Source organism: Ambystoma mexicanum, chromosome 1p, assembly GCF_040938575.1.
Source record: "Ambystoma mexicanum isolate Mex_15411 chromosome 1p, UKY_AmexF1_1, whole genome shotgun sequence".
Lineage (NCBI taxonomy): Eukaryota > Metazoa > Chordata > Amphibia > Caudata > Ambystomatidae > Ambystoma > Ambystoma mexicanum.
The window spans coordinates 1,116,670,927-1,116,685,159 of record NC_090921.1 but is presented as its reverse complement, the minus strand read 5'-3'; the positions used below and the strand labels follow the sequence as shown (position 1 = coordinate 1,116,685,159).

At 46.9% G+C, this 14,233-nt stretch overlaps 1 protein-coding gene across 1 annotated transcript in view; it reads left to right on the top strand.

Moving 5' to 3' along the window:
- The window catches only part of LOC138449261 (zinc finger protein 684-like), a 697,253-nt gene that overhangs the window by 444,465 nt on the left and 238,555 nt on the right, over nucleotides 1–14,233 (top strand). The gene's annotated exons all lie outside the window — the stretch shown is intronic.

Sequence of the window (14,233 nt, the reverse complement as noted above, 5' to 3'; positions counted from 1 at the left end):
GCATCTAAATTAATCAGTGCAATGGGACGGTAGGAGCTTGGGAGGGATGGGTCTTTCCCTGTTTTATGGAATACTAACACCTTTGCCTCGTTCACTGAATGAGTCACATTGCCTGTGTCATTAAAGGATTTTAGGAGTCTCGTCATGACTGGGACAAGTATATCTGTGTATTTTTTGTAAAAGGGGGCGGTAAAGCCATCCGGGCCTGGATCCTTGTCGTTCGGAAGTGCCGCTATTGCCTTTTTTACCTCCTCTTCCGTGATCGGGTTCTGTAACGCTTCTCTGTCTTCCTCTGGAATTATCGGGATGGGGAGAGATTGCAGATATGTGTCTTGGTCCGTTTCATTCGGGCGATCTGAGGCGTGCAGTGTTTGGTAGAATTCCCGGAAGATTCTGCCTATGTTCTGGGTTCTTGTTTGTATTTCTCCTTTTGAGTCTTTAATGCCCATTATGTTTATAGACTTTTGTTTTTCTCGGAGCTGTCTCGCTAGAAGTCTGTCCGCTTTATTGGCTTTTATGTACAGATGTTGTTTAAGGTATTGGAGGGATCTTTCGGCCCTTTTGGTGCAAAGCATTTCTAGTTACCCCTGTATGTGTTTTAAGGCCGCCTTGAGGGTTCTGGAGGGATGAGACATTAGTTCTTCTTGCGTGTCTGTTACTTTTTTTCGAACTCTTTTTCTCATTGATGTCTCTGGATTTCTTTAGTGGCCCTTAGTGCTATGAAGTGTCCGCGCGTTACCGCTTTGAATGCCTCCCAGACTGTATTTAGTAGGACCTCCCCTGTGTCGTTGTGGGTAAAGTATTCTATTATCTTGTCCCTGATCGTTTCTCCCAGTACTGGGTCCTGGAGAATATCCTGTTGGAGCCTCCAGCACCAGAGCCCTCCCCCATTTATTGGGGTCGTTATGTCTAACCAGAGCGGGGCGTGATCTCTGAAAGTGATATCCATCCCGTTTCTATATCTTGGATTTTACCCAGGAGGCCCACCGATACCCAGAAATAGTCTATCCTTGACATCGTATTATATACGTGCGAAAAGTATGTGTAGCCTCTCGGCTGGCCTTTTAGGTGCTTCCATACATCACAGAGTGCCAGTTGGTCCATTTTTTGTACGAGTAGCTTGGAAGGGGCACCCTGGGTGTTAGGACCCCCCCATGCTCCTATCTATTTGTGGATGCCATGCAAGGTTTAGGTCTCCCCCCATTATAACTTCCCCTTTTGCGAATCCCTCGGTTTTCTCCAGGGCGTCTCGAATGAAGCCATCCTGACCTGTGTTAGGTGCGTATATTGAGGCCACGGTCAGGTGGCATCCATCTATCTGAATATTAACGATCGCGAGCCTTCCTTCCTTACCAGTTAGCTTGTTTGTTAGGACTATATTCGCCCCTTCTTTTATTGCTATCAGGACCCCTGCCTTTTTCTCTTTGGCGTTGGATTGCGCCCATATCCGGTATCCCCTGATGTGTATTTTCTGTTTGTCCTGGGCTTTAATGTGTGTTTCTTGAAGTAGGAGAATGCTCGCCTTTTCTCTCTTCAACAGGGACTCTACTTTCTTCCTCTTGACCGGAGAGTTCAGGCCTCTTATATTGTATGTTAGAATTCTAAGTTTCAACAACAAGCAGGAGACCGAGTAAAAATACTAGGTCACACAGCTGCTCTCAAAACAAGCCCAGAAACGGGCGTCAAGTTATAGAGTTCAAAAAAGGTTTTGTTATATCCATAGGTATTTTCAGTTCTCAAAAGAATAAATGCAATAAGTTATCCGTTGGTTTTTCAATAATTATAAGTTTATCCAAAATGTAGCTGTCACTAATACTTTCTTAGTGAGAGGAAGGTGAACCCCAACACATATGTACAATAGACTAGGGCCAATGCATTTCGGAATATCCTTCTTCAGGGCCAGTCTTAATGGTGTTGCAAGGGAGAGAACAAACGCTGTGGCTGGGGAGCCCAAGAGGACAGCGTTCTGGCGTGCGTTATGGCGTGCTTACAGCCGCCGTGGTATTACTGAGATTACTTCTGCGTGTGGATTTTCCTGCTCCGTGCACACAGAGATCACGCGATCTCAGTAATACCACGGCAGCTGTAAGCACGCCATAACACTGTCCTCTTGGGCTCCCCAGCCACAGCGTTTGTTCTCTCCCTTGCAACACCATTAAGACTGGCCCTGAAGAAGGATATTCTGAAATGCATTGGCCCTAGTCTATTGTACACATGTGTTGCGGTTCACCCTCCTCACTAACAAAGTATTAGTGACAGCTACATTTTGGATAAACTTATAATTCTTGAAAAAACAACGGATAACTCATTGCATTTATTCTTTTGAGCACTGAAAATACCTATGGATATAACAAAACCTTTTTTGAACTCTATAACTTGACGCCCGTTTCTGCGCTTGTTTTGAGAGCGGGTGTGTGACCTAGTATTTTTCCTTGGTCTCCTGCTTGTTGTTGTGTTTTTCAGTCCGGGTGTCTCCAGACTGGTCGCAGCCAGCTCCTTATTAAATTTCTATGAGTAAAATAGCATGTATAGACTTTGGATTAAATAATATTACTCAACAGTGGTGCCCACTTACGCCCCAGTTTGAGAATTCTAAGTTTCCCCATTTTGTATTATATCGTTGTGAGTTTTAATGATTCCCTGTGATGTGCGTTCTTGGCTTCTTCCGGTGCTATTCCCTCCCCCCCTCCCGCCCTGTCCCCCCAATTTAGCCCCAACTTCGAACTGTAGAACAAAGAACTTCCCGAGGAGGGCCCGGGTACCTAAGGTTGCTAGGGCGTTGAGCCTATCGCTCCCGGCCCTCAATATGCTCGGTATCAACTTCGCGGGGGATCCTAAACCCTGCATTTCCTCAGACCTTCGTGAGTTTCAGTCCCAGGGGCTCTTTACCGGGCCCCCGGTTTATGCTTTCCATGGACATTTAAATGTGTTACTTTGCTACCCATTTTGCTTCTTCTTTTTCCGTATCTCTTCCCAACCTCTCGGCCTTTTGTGGTACCCATCGCTCGTTCTGTTGGGCATTCCCGTCGCCTCCTCTGTTTGTATGTCCATTATGTGCAGACCTTCATCGCATGTGGTCACTCTTCTTTGTTTACCTTCCCATGTGAATAGGAGGCCAAACGGGAAAGTCCATTTGTATCGTATTTCTTTTTCCACTAGTACCTTGACTAGTGGTGCCTTATCTCTCCGTTTTTCCAATGTCACCGAGGCGAGATCCTGGTGTAGGTGGATGTCCGTCCCGTTCATCCTGATATGATCCAATTGTAGCACCCTCTTCAGAATTTGTTCCTTTTGTGGGTATGAGGGATATGGCTGGTAGGACATCTCTAGTTCTTTCTCCGGGCGCCCCTGTTCTTTTCGGGCCCACTCTGTGTACTCTATTGATCCCTATGGAGTCTGCTTCCTTCTCTTCCAGAATGTCTCTGAACACTTCCTGGACTGCCTTCTTGAGATACTTGTCCAATACCGACTCCGTGATGTTCTTGATTCGGATGTTAGATCTCCGGGAGCGGTTTTCTAGGTCCTCGCACTGGATCTCTAGGTTGTGGGTTAAGCGCACCAAACGTTCCTGAGTCTCGCTGTATTGGCGTGTTTCGTCCTCGAGGTTTTGGATGATTCTTTCAGCTGTGTCTGTCCTCTCTTCTAGTTTGGCCTCGTCCCTCTTGACTTCTTGGACCACCTGTTTCATTTCATTTCTCATTGTTGCGAACTGATCCTGGACCGTGGTCATGAACTTGTCTTGTAGCTCCACGGACCATGCGTGCATGTCCTCCCTTGATGGAGGTGGTGGGGGGGTGTTGGGGTGGGTGCAATCCTCTGGGGGATCCTCCTGACCCCTACCTCTTGTATGGACCTTGGAGTCCGCCGACCACATCTGTACTAGGTTTGCATCTTGTTTGGCAGGCTGTGAGTTCGGGAGTGCAGAGCTCCCCTTCCCTTTTGCTTTGGACATGCCTTACCTTATATATATATCTTCTCCTGAGGTTGCTGGGAGGTATGATATGCTTTTAGGGGATTCCAGGGGCTGTCTCTTGTTCGCCGGCCTTACGGTCTTCTCCCTTGTTGTGCGGATGGTCGTGGGGGGCCGCGGGTCTTCCTTTATGAGGCCGGAGCTCTCGTGGGGGCTACTGTCTTAGGCAGCGTCTTTAATATCCTTTGTTCCCCCTCTGCCCCTCGTTCTCCCCTCGGCTCCAGCGTTGGGGCTCAGTGTGGATTTTGGGTCGGAAAAGTGACCGCCGGTGTTCTCTTGTGCTGAGGGGTGGGGGGGGCGCTCACCTTGTGCGCCTCCGGGCGGCCGACGGTGTGCAGCGTGTTGATCTACCCGCGGCCCCTCACCTCCACTGCGCGAGGCCACACGGTCCCGCGTTATCCTCGCTGGCCTACTGCTGCTCGTCTCCCCTCCGATGGTGGGGTTGCCTTTCTGTCACACGCGAGCCCGCTCCGGGAGCCCTGCGGTGTGCGCCGTGCTACCGCGGCCGCTCATGTGTCCCCGCTGGTTCCCTGCCCTTGCCGCGGGTAGTGGCTGTCTCCGGTGGGGGAGGGGCAGCCGCGTCGATCAGTCTCGGAAGCCCCGAGTCTCCTGGTCTCTGCTCCTGCGAAGGCGAGTGACTCCTGCTGGGTGCCGCCCCAGGTATATCGGGTAGGATTTTGTGACAAATTACACGATTCTGTCAGGCTTTATTGTAGTTTCAGTGGCGGCCCGGGCGGAGGGAGATCTATACGCGACTCCCTGTCCCAGCGGCCATCTTGGATATTGGGCCCCCTATTTCTTAACGCTGTCCCTTGCCGAAATGTTTCAGGGACTTTGCCAGCGTGCTGATAACCCTCGGACTAACATCAATTTTTCCAACATCTCTCTTGCACCTATCCAACAACAAGCTAAATGCATCCTTCATCTCCAAGTAAGTGTAACGCTCACCTGATTCCCGCAGAAGCGCCGGTCTTGACTGGGTGAATGCCTGTCTTCAAAGGTGATGTGTAACACACGGTTGGCTCTTTGGGCTGGACCTCTGTGCACTGTATGTCTGACTCGAAGAGTAAGATGTCTTAGGTAAGTGAACGCCGAGCTCTCATCTGCCTCGGGGCAGGGTGCCGTAACCAGTTTCTTCACTGGATAAGGGTGCAGGCCTCTTGACCTCAGAGGACTGCTGTCCGTCGTTAACTGCACGAACGGTAAGTTCTGGGCACTTCAAATGTCTTAAAAGTCTTTTGTAATGATATCTCTTGTTTTGCAGGGTTCCGGCGATGGCGGGCTGATGAGAGTTGAGGATCGAACCCGCGTGAGGAATAGAAGCGCCTGGAAGCACGTAAGTAAGCGCTTGTAGCCTGCTTCACGATGCGCACTAACTGTCCCTTTTATCTTGCAGGTACAAGTTCGGAGCTTTAGAGAAGCTGAAGGGTGCTGGAATACCCACTGGATTCGGCGTGGGAAGGAGTAATGGCACGTGAGTAATAAAGTTGCCCAATGTCTTTAAACGCACCTTCTTTTGTCTTTCAGATGCGGGATGCAGCGCCGAAGGCCTCCGGAGCGTGCGAAGAGCTGGTAAGCTTTTGTCTTTCAGATGCCGGAATGCAGTGCGAAGACCTCCGGAGCATGCGAAGAGTAGGTAAGCCTTTGTCTTTCAGATGCCGGAATGCAGCACGAGGCGTTGGTGACAGCCGATGGACCAGGTAAGAGATGTGCTGCCACTGAAGACCGTAGTGCTAACCTGTTCTTTGTTTGTTTTTACAGGTGCTGCTGAAGACTGGATTCCAGGATGGTAAGCCTTTGTTCCCTTAGGCCCAGGATCAGAAGCAGAAGACACGATGAGCGTTCTGCTGCAGAGAATGCAGAATAACACAAAGCAAGATTCATCCATCGGGTGTGGTTTAAATAGCCTCCTGTAGTGCTTAGGTGTCTCCTTCCACAGCCACGCCTAGGTAAGAAAAGAGTTCCTGCTTTCCAGAAGAGTTCCAGTGTTCTGAACCTAGGGAGTGGCTCCTGCCCCACCCAACAGGAAAAGTAGTCCCAAACAGAAGAGGATCAGGGGTTCAACTGGCAGGTAAGTAAGCAGCATGGTCTGCTGCAGGTAAGTCCACCCAAGCATTATGAGCCCGGCGCTTCCAGCGCTGGGACTGGGCATCTTTATGAGCCTGGTGCCACTGGCGCCAGGACAGGGACCAAAAGGTCCCAATTGGGACAGGCTGGCACTCGGAACCGGGGTTATGGGTCTGCTTCCAAGGGAGTCGGGCAAGTCCTGATCTTTTGGAAGCAGAGATCATGACAGTAAGTAGCAGAAAGCCTATTTAGATGTTTGTATAAGATATATCTGTGTTTGCATTCACTCTTGGCCCTTCAACTGGTTCACCCTCCAGATTCAAAGCAGATAATGGAGGTCCAAGAGTGACCATTGAACTGCAGTGATCTTAATGGGCATGGTAACTCGGCCTCTAAAGGTCCATCTAAACGACCATCAGGCTCAAAGTCCCAAAATAAACTCTGTCCCCTGTGTTTCTCGTATAACTCCATAATCCCTTTGCACACGCACAAGCTAATTACTAGTAAAATCCTTGATTATCGTAGGAATAGTTGGGAGCTCTTTGAATTGTCTTTTCCTGCATCTACTGCCACCACCATCACCTGCAAAACCGCCTGTGGGGTTGGTCAGCATCTGCTCCAATTCAGAGTTAGCATTTGAGTCACCTATACCACCCATATCAAAGAAGTCTGTGCCTGCTTCCGAGGGTACTGTGATGAATTCTGCAGAGTCATCACTGACTCCCCAGCCTAAAGTTTCCCACCATGTGGCCAAGGGAAGGTAGCCGCTAACTGATCCTAACCCTGGGGGTGGTATTCTGATCCCAAAGTGTCCAATAGCCTTCTGTCATTATTCAGAACCTTCTAATTTTAAGGACTTGAAACCTATTTCTGATTTCTGTTAAAAATCTTAAACATAACTTTATTAATTCTTCCTATATGCATAACCTCCCTAAAACTCATTTGACATCTAGTGTTCATGATGATTGTTATGTAGACAAAAGTGTTCAACAAAACAACTTGAATGACTGTGAAAATCAAAATCCCAGAAAGCTTTTAGTACTGGGACGAGGACAAGGATTAAAGAGTCAATAAGGATCAACAGCAACACTGAGAGTAAGGTGCAGTCTAGATGTTATGCATTCAATCCATTTCACTGGACATTTAAATCCAAAAATTACTTGCAGTTGAAAAAAGGTGAAGGATAAGTCAGAACAGGCTGCAGAGTATGTAGCGCACGAAGCGGAGCTGTGGAGAGAGACGTGCCGGGCCACGCCCCGCTGAAGAGGAGAGGTGCTCCTGGACTGCCACTGGTCCACCCGACGTAACACAGTGGCGGAAGACCCAACAGAGACAAGAGGACGCCAGGGTAGTGCAGCAAAGGAACCAGCAACTACAGACATGTTGTCCACGATGCTGTCAAATCCACAGACAGCAACTGTACTGTTGAGGAACCACAAAGCCGACAGAGGCCCAGAAAGGGTGTTTGACAAGCTGCAAATGTCACTCTGAGGCAGGGCTCTGCCACTACAGCAAACCATGAGTCCAAGATGCCAGAAGATACAGGTGAGTTGGCCCTTATGTAGTAGTGACCCCGGGGATTTCCGACTGGAATATGGACAATTAAATACAAGTTTTGAATACCAACCAAAAAAATATATATAACGAAACCGAGGGCAAATATGTTACAATTCTCTTGATAAGAGTTGTCATTTGGGGAAAACCTGAAACCAGTATTGTTATAAACCAAAAGACATTGTAAGTGGAATAAAGAGGCAGAAGTTGTACAATTCTCCTGACATGAGATCTGGTTGGAGGAAACTTGGAACAAGCATGACAAGAAACATTGTAAAAGAGGTTGACAGAACCAGCTTGAACAAACCCTCATATAGGGGATGCCATTATGGGGGAAGTTGGGGCAAGTGTTAACTGAAGTCAACAAGGTTGTGCCACTGAAGAGGTGCAATTGTGAGAATATTTGAGAGGAAGACCTGATAAGAACATCAGGTGGTGAAACCTTTATGAAAGAGATACCTGGCAGGAGAGTACACTGAGATCTGTGCGAGTCAAAATGGGGATATTGCTGGCAGGAGAGTAAGATATCCTGACCTTTCAGTTAGACCTTCTTTGGGAAAACATACCTGGCAGGAGAGTACATGAGGGGATCTGTGTGAGCCAAAAGGAGGATATTCCTGGCAAGGGTGTATGTGGAAAAGCGTTTCTGTTCTATTAAGTACTTTTTTTGTTTTGGTTGAAATTAAAAATATTGCTTTGTCATCCTGAACAATTATAAGAGACTATTTCTTGCTAAATTCCAAATTCATTGACTTTTATTATATGAAGTCTTCTGTTAAAATTGAACATTTTTGTGTTGCCATCCTAAAGACTATAAAAGACTGTTTTCCCAATCCATTTGTACCTGTATTGCAGAAAGAACATTACCCTTGTCATCTTAAGGGTAATACCCAGGAAAGAGACAGTTCCCATCCCCTTCAATATTAACTTTGGTGAAACAGAGTATTTCAGATGCCTTTCCCTGGAAAGGGAAGCTAAACCCTGGAGACGATTGTTCTGCTGAAATTGTATCTGTTTATGGTTTTGCATAACTTGACTGAAGTGACAAGAATTATATTGTGCCTTTTGATTGTGTTTGTTTGCATGAGGGTCAGATGTATTTTGGACACAAGGTCAACTTTCTTTAGTCTTAGTTTTATAGGTAGGGACCTTTCCTTTTGGTAAGGGCAAGAGGGGATTTTTTCCACACCCATTTTCTTTGAATAAATATGGCTACTGTTGAGAAACGTGCAACTTTGTTTACAGCAAAAAAGTGGAGAGACGCTGAAGAATGTCGAGAGAGTACTGTGAGGGGTCAGCAATGGTAGGCAGACACAGTTCTCAACATAATACTGATCAATAAAACGCACTAGCACTTCCAAAATTGATCGGTCTGAGTGGCCCGATGGCAGCTGTAGGTCCTTGTTCCACATTAAACAGTTCATTGTTTGACTCAAGCGGTGATAAGGGAACACCTTCAAGACCAGATTCAATCCCAACCCCTTGGTGGTTAGGTGTCAGGTTGGAAGATGCATCGGGACATACATTTGCACTTGCTGGAGGCCGTAGAGGGGACTGTGCTCCTTCCCTTAAGGGTGAATTCTGCACCCTACCCGTTTTTGCCACCTCTACCGAGCCACCTCTCTGTGGCAAGACTAAACTGTCTCCTTCAGCGGCCAGTACTGAACAACTAGGACTAACCACAACATCAGGCACTTCAGTCAACTCATTCACCACCATTGTGGTGGCCAGGCCCGTGGCCTTCTGGCTTAGAGCAACTCAATTGATGATAGATTGCTTAGTTGGTTTGGCGCCCAAGCAGCCTTCATGCAAGAATTATTGGCTATGGAACCCCCTTTTTTGATGGTTAATTTCAGCGCCTGGAGTTTCGCCACCATGGCGACAGAACTTGCACAAACAGCAACATACTTCCTACCTTAATTCAAGACCAATTTTAACGTAATCAAGCCTCCTGTGAGAAACCAGAGGGTGTCTCACCTGCTGATCCCTAGGGATCTCTCTCAGGTGGCCAGGGCACAGCCATCGCCTTTGGATACAGACCCTACGGTTGGACCAATGCAGGAGGATCACCTGGGTGAGGGGTCTTCCGTGAGTGGGAGTGAGAAGGCCGATTGTGAGATGCAGTATTCCCCCCTTTTTTTCATCTACCCCATCCTATTTTGTAGGATTGTCTGAAGTCCCAACTCGCCCTCTCCCCCCCCTTTTTTACACGAACACTGGGCTGAGGAAGAGGGTGACTGAGAGTAACCAGACTAACTGTCTCACACTGTACTGGACATGTCCCCTTAATCGTGTCAGGGACTTTACACTTGATACCAGTTAGCTCTCCTCACACGAATAAAAGGCAACGCCTAAAGACACTCTGAGCAAGGCGGAACACACCCACTGTAGCAGAGCAACAGACCAAGTGACAAGAGCAGCGGGCTGAAAACCCCAAGGGTTCCCTACTGGAGGTTGTTGCCTCAGACAGACTGCAAAAGACACGTGGAGAAGGCCAGATCCCACAAGTGAAGATTGCCGTTCACCCAGGAAGATCTCTGGTGTCCTTGGAACACAATGTAGAGTTGGGGAGGCGAGGCGAACCCTCTGGTACTAACCTTGACGCGTGAATTGAAAATAGCAAAACAAGAAAGAAGCACAAACAGCCGGTGAGTTGGCAAGCGACCTGAAAGACTGGTGTGTCTTAAAACGAATGAAGTAACAACATTATATCAAAAGTAAAGGTTGCACCCGTGTGGATGAGACATAAAGAAAGGCAGACCTGTGAATGAGCTTTGAAGTAAAAGGCAGCTGTGAGATCAGCGATACTAAGTAATGGAGTGGTGCGGCGAAAGGAAGTAGCCCATTCGAAAGTCTCAGTGAAAGCTACATTGTTTAAAGTTATAAAGCGAAAAAACGGCAAAAGTAAATAAATAAGAGTAACCGTGAACTTTGAGTTGAAGTGGTCCTGCGGTGGTCCTTAGAGAGAGCCACGCACATTCACAAGTCTTCGACACATGGCAAAGGGGTCTGAGTCCGATTGAGGGAGACTCGAAGAACAATAAGATTGGGGACGGGAGCTGCCTGGCAAGTTTGTGTTGAACTGTGATGTGAAAGGTCTGAGCCTGGCAGAGGGGGACCTACGTGATTTGTGTGCTGTAAGGTCTGAACCCAGCAGAGGGTGACTGTTACGCTCACCTGGTATCCACGGGGACGCCACCCAGCCCTGGTTCGATGCTTTGCACTCTCGAACCCTCTCTCGGTCCCTTGGTAAGGCCTCTGTTTAAAGATGGGTCTTAATATTGTGAAAGGTGGATTCTCCATCCTGCTCCTCGTGGCATGGGCTCGTAGATGTGGGGGGCGAGCAGCGACCAAGTTACTTCACTGGTGCAAGCCCCCCTGTGAGAATCCAGGCCTACTGCGACTCCATAGGTTTGCTGCTTTACAGTCTTTATATGCAGTTCTTATGTTCCTCTTTGTTCGAATAATAATGTCTTGCTTCTTTCCTTTTAGGTATGGAAAGGTATTTTGGTGCTGTCATGCAGTTTGAAGATGATCATGGGCCGGTAGGCGAAAGCGCGGTGTGCGCGATGCTGTCCGGTGAGTAATGCGCGATGCGCTGCGCTGTTTTGCTTTTTATATTGCTAACCTGTGTCTTTTCTCTCCTTGCAGGTTGCGGTGTTCCTCGCCGAGCGCTGTAATGTTTCAGCAATGATACTGACCAGGAGATGACTACCCAGGTAAGAATTGTGTGGCTTTCTTCATTCTGGAGGAAACGTGAGTAAACGCTTACTAATGCTGCCTTTCTTTCTCCTCTTTCCAGGTTATGGTATTCCAGGATGCATGTGGTGCCGGATGATGGAGTTCGTACCTTCAGGTGAGAGGAACTGAAGTCAGCGATGGATTGAAGACAGGATACTGTTCCAGGTAAGTTTCGTAGTGTTCTTTCTCTCTCTGCAGCTCCTTGGTTTCAGGTCAGCTGGCATCAAAAAACTGGACACGGTGAGCGTTACGCTGCCCACAGCAGAATAACGCAAAGCATGTTCTGCTGTTTGGGTGTGGTTTAAATAGTCTCAGGTAAAGTAGTCCAGGTAAAATAGTCCCAGGCCTGCCACACCCAAAAGACTAGACCGCATAGCTCACTTCCTTGTAACTGAGCTATGTGTGTGCCTCCATGTTGGCTGAACCCCCCACCCCCCAAGTTAAATGGTCCCAAGTAAATGGTCCCATTCTAATGTTGGTTTTCATGATGGTTATGAGCCTGGCGCCAGGACTGACTCCAAGAGCGTCTTGGATGAGGTTTTAAGGCCTTTGATCTGGCCCTAACTGGAAGGCTGATTTGCCAGTGAGGGCCAGGGGCAAGGGTCATGACAGCGACCTCTGTGAATTTTCCATTGGAATACAATTTTGAGAGTCAAGAAAGAGACTTTTAACATGGAAGGCCTGGCGGGCCTCAATCTACAGTTTGGAACTGCTTAGAGTGTCAGAAACCGAGCCAGAATGTGTCATCCTGCCTGCAAAGGACAGCCTTACTCCATGAGGTTTAATGTGAGGAGGAGTGCTGGTTCAACTAAATTTATTCTTTTGAACACTGCATACATTTCTCCTTTTTTCACTTTTTGTACAAGAGATAGGGCAGGCCATGAGGTTTGTGTTAGCATATGCCATTTTGATTTGATGGAGTCCATAGGACTGTTTCGTTTGTCATTTGATGGTCAAGACTACTCCCATCTTAGTTATAGGGCAAAATCCGACCCCGGCATTTTCAATAAAGGTTTTACAAAGTGTATCCATTGTGTCAGTGTCCTACTTGTGATACCATGCCTTCCCTACACTCCCAACAATAAGTAGGGCACAGGCTATTCTTTCTCTGTGTTGTATCCAAGGGCATTACTTCACAATCTGATAAACCTACTCAGCCAGGTTCCATGTTACACCCCTCAGGCATTGCAATGCTAGTATGGTTGGCAGTACAAAATGTAGCTGTAGTTCATAGTCAACAGACACCAAGGTCCACAAGACCGCTGGGAGGCCCACGGGACCAGGCAGCTGCCCAGCGCCAGGAATGGAATGCAGCTGCTGGCCAAGCCCCACACCCTCTGCAGTTCTGGCGGAGCTTGAGGAAGTACCGGAAATCCGTTCGATCACTAGATTCCCCAAATATTACCCATGGGTATGGGCGATTACGCCTCTACAGCCAACAGCAAATGCTGCTGGCAGAAACAGCGGACACAGGCTAACTGTTCCTTATGCCGATCAGAACACGCCACAGCCAAGCCGCTAATTAGAGGAAAGGACCTAGTCATAACTCTATTCAAAGCAGAGCTCAGCAGCAAAGCAGCAGAGGCCGTTTTTGGACAATTGCAATTATTACTTCTACACCTTTCTTTTTATTTTCTGGGTTTTGTTTGTCCGTTGACGGTGGCGTTGGTAATTTCAGTTGATATTGATTTGGTTTTCCATCAGATTGTGCCTTTGATTTTATTGTTTCTGTATCTTCATTGAGTAGATCAAAAAGGTTGCGTTTTGGGTTGGTCTTTTCTTCTGAGTTGTCTGCTTGCACCCGTGATTATCTGTGTCACAGTAATTTTATGTGAAGAATGGTGTGTTGACGTTGTTTTGTTCAGTTGTGCTTCTGTGGATTTCACGTTTGTCTGTGTTTTTAGCAATCCTCCTTGTGCGCTTACGGTTCTTATGGTTGGTAGGTAGCTCGATAAGTAGAGTGATTTTGGTCCTGTTCCAGCAAAGGGGGGGTCTCTTCCGTTGGGCAGGTAGGTGTGCTATTTCTTGGTGTTGGTCAAAATGGCACATTGGTCTTAAATCCCAGTTTAAACACAGTTTGTGATCCTAGACCGACCATTTTATGTCACTGTGCATTGTCTACAAAAAGAGAGAAATCCCTATAAATGATTCAGTTTAGAAGGTAGCATATGAAAAAAGCCCCCCCTATGCTATTGCTTTTGTATGTGGTTGTGACGTGGATGTGACAGTAATGTTGAGGTGTTGATTAACAGTGGGAGAAATTATGTGCATCCACTCTGAATTTTCGCTGAAGTTCATAGTAAAAACAACCACCAAAAATGCACGTTTTCAATGCATTTTGATAAATACACAATCCTGCATACAACATGAAGGTGAAATCATAAAATTGTGAACGTGAGAAACGAAAATCATTCATATTTCGTGCCATGCAATTTTGCCCTTTTATTTCCGCAGAAGGGGCAAAAACTAATTATAAAGTCAAAATATGGCAATTTCACTTTTCCTACAGTCATTTTGCCCTCCTCTATATGTCACGAGAAGGTGACAGGGAGCTCAGCCACTCAGTAGAGCACAGGGAGTTGACTTTTCCTTTTCCACAATTAAAATCTGGAGTAAATCCAATAAAAAGGGCAGTTTGAATTTAGAAATAAGTTTCAACAATTGTTTTACAAATTTTAAATCCAAATTGACTCCAATAAAATGATGAAAGTTTTTCAGCAAACACGCGTGTCTGGCAATTAACACAATAATTTGTAATGTGAAATAAGCTATTACTATCCTAAATACATCCTACAATGTAATTCAATAAAATCTCCTGTAATAAATGCTAAAATATTTCACAACTTGAAAATAAGACGTTATTAATACAAAAAGAGAAACGCTGTGAATTCACAGGTGCAA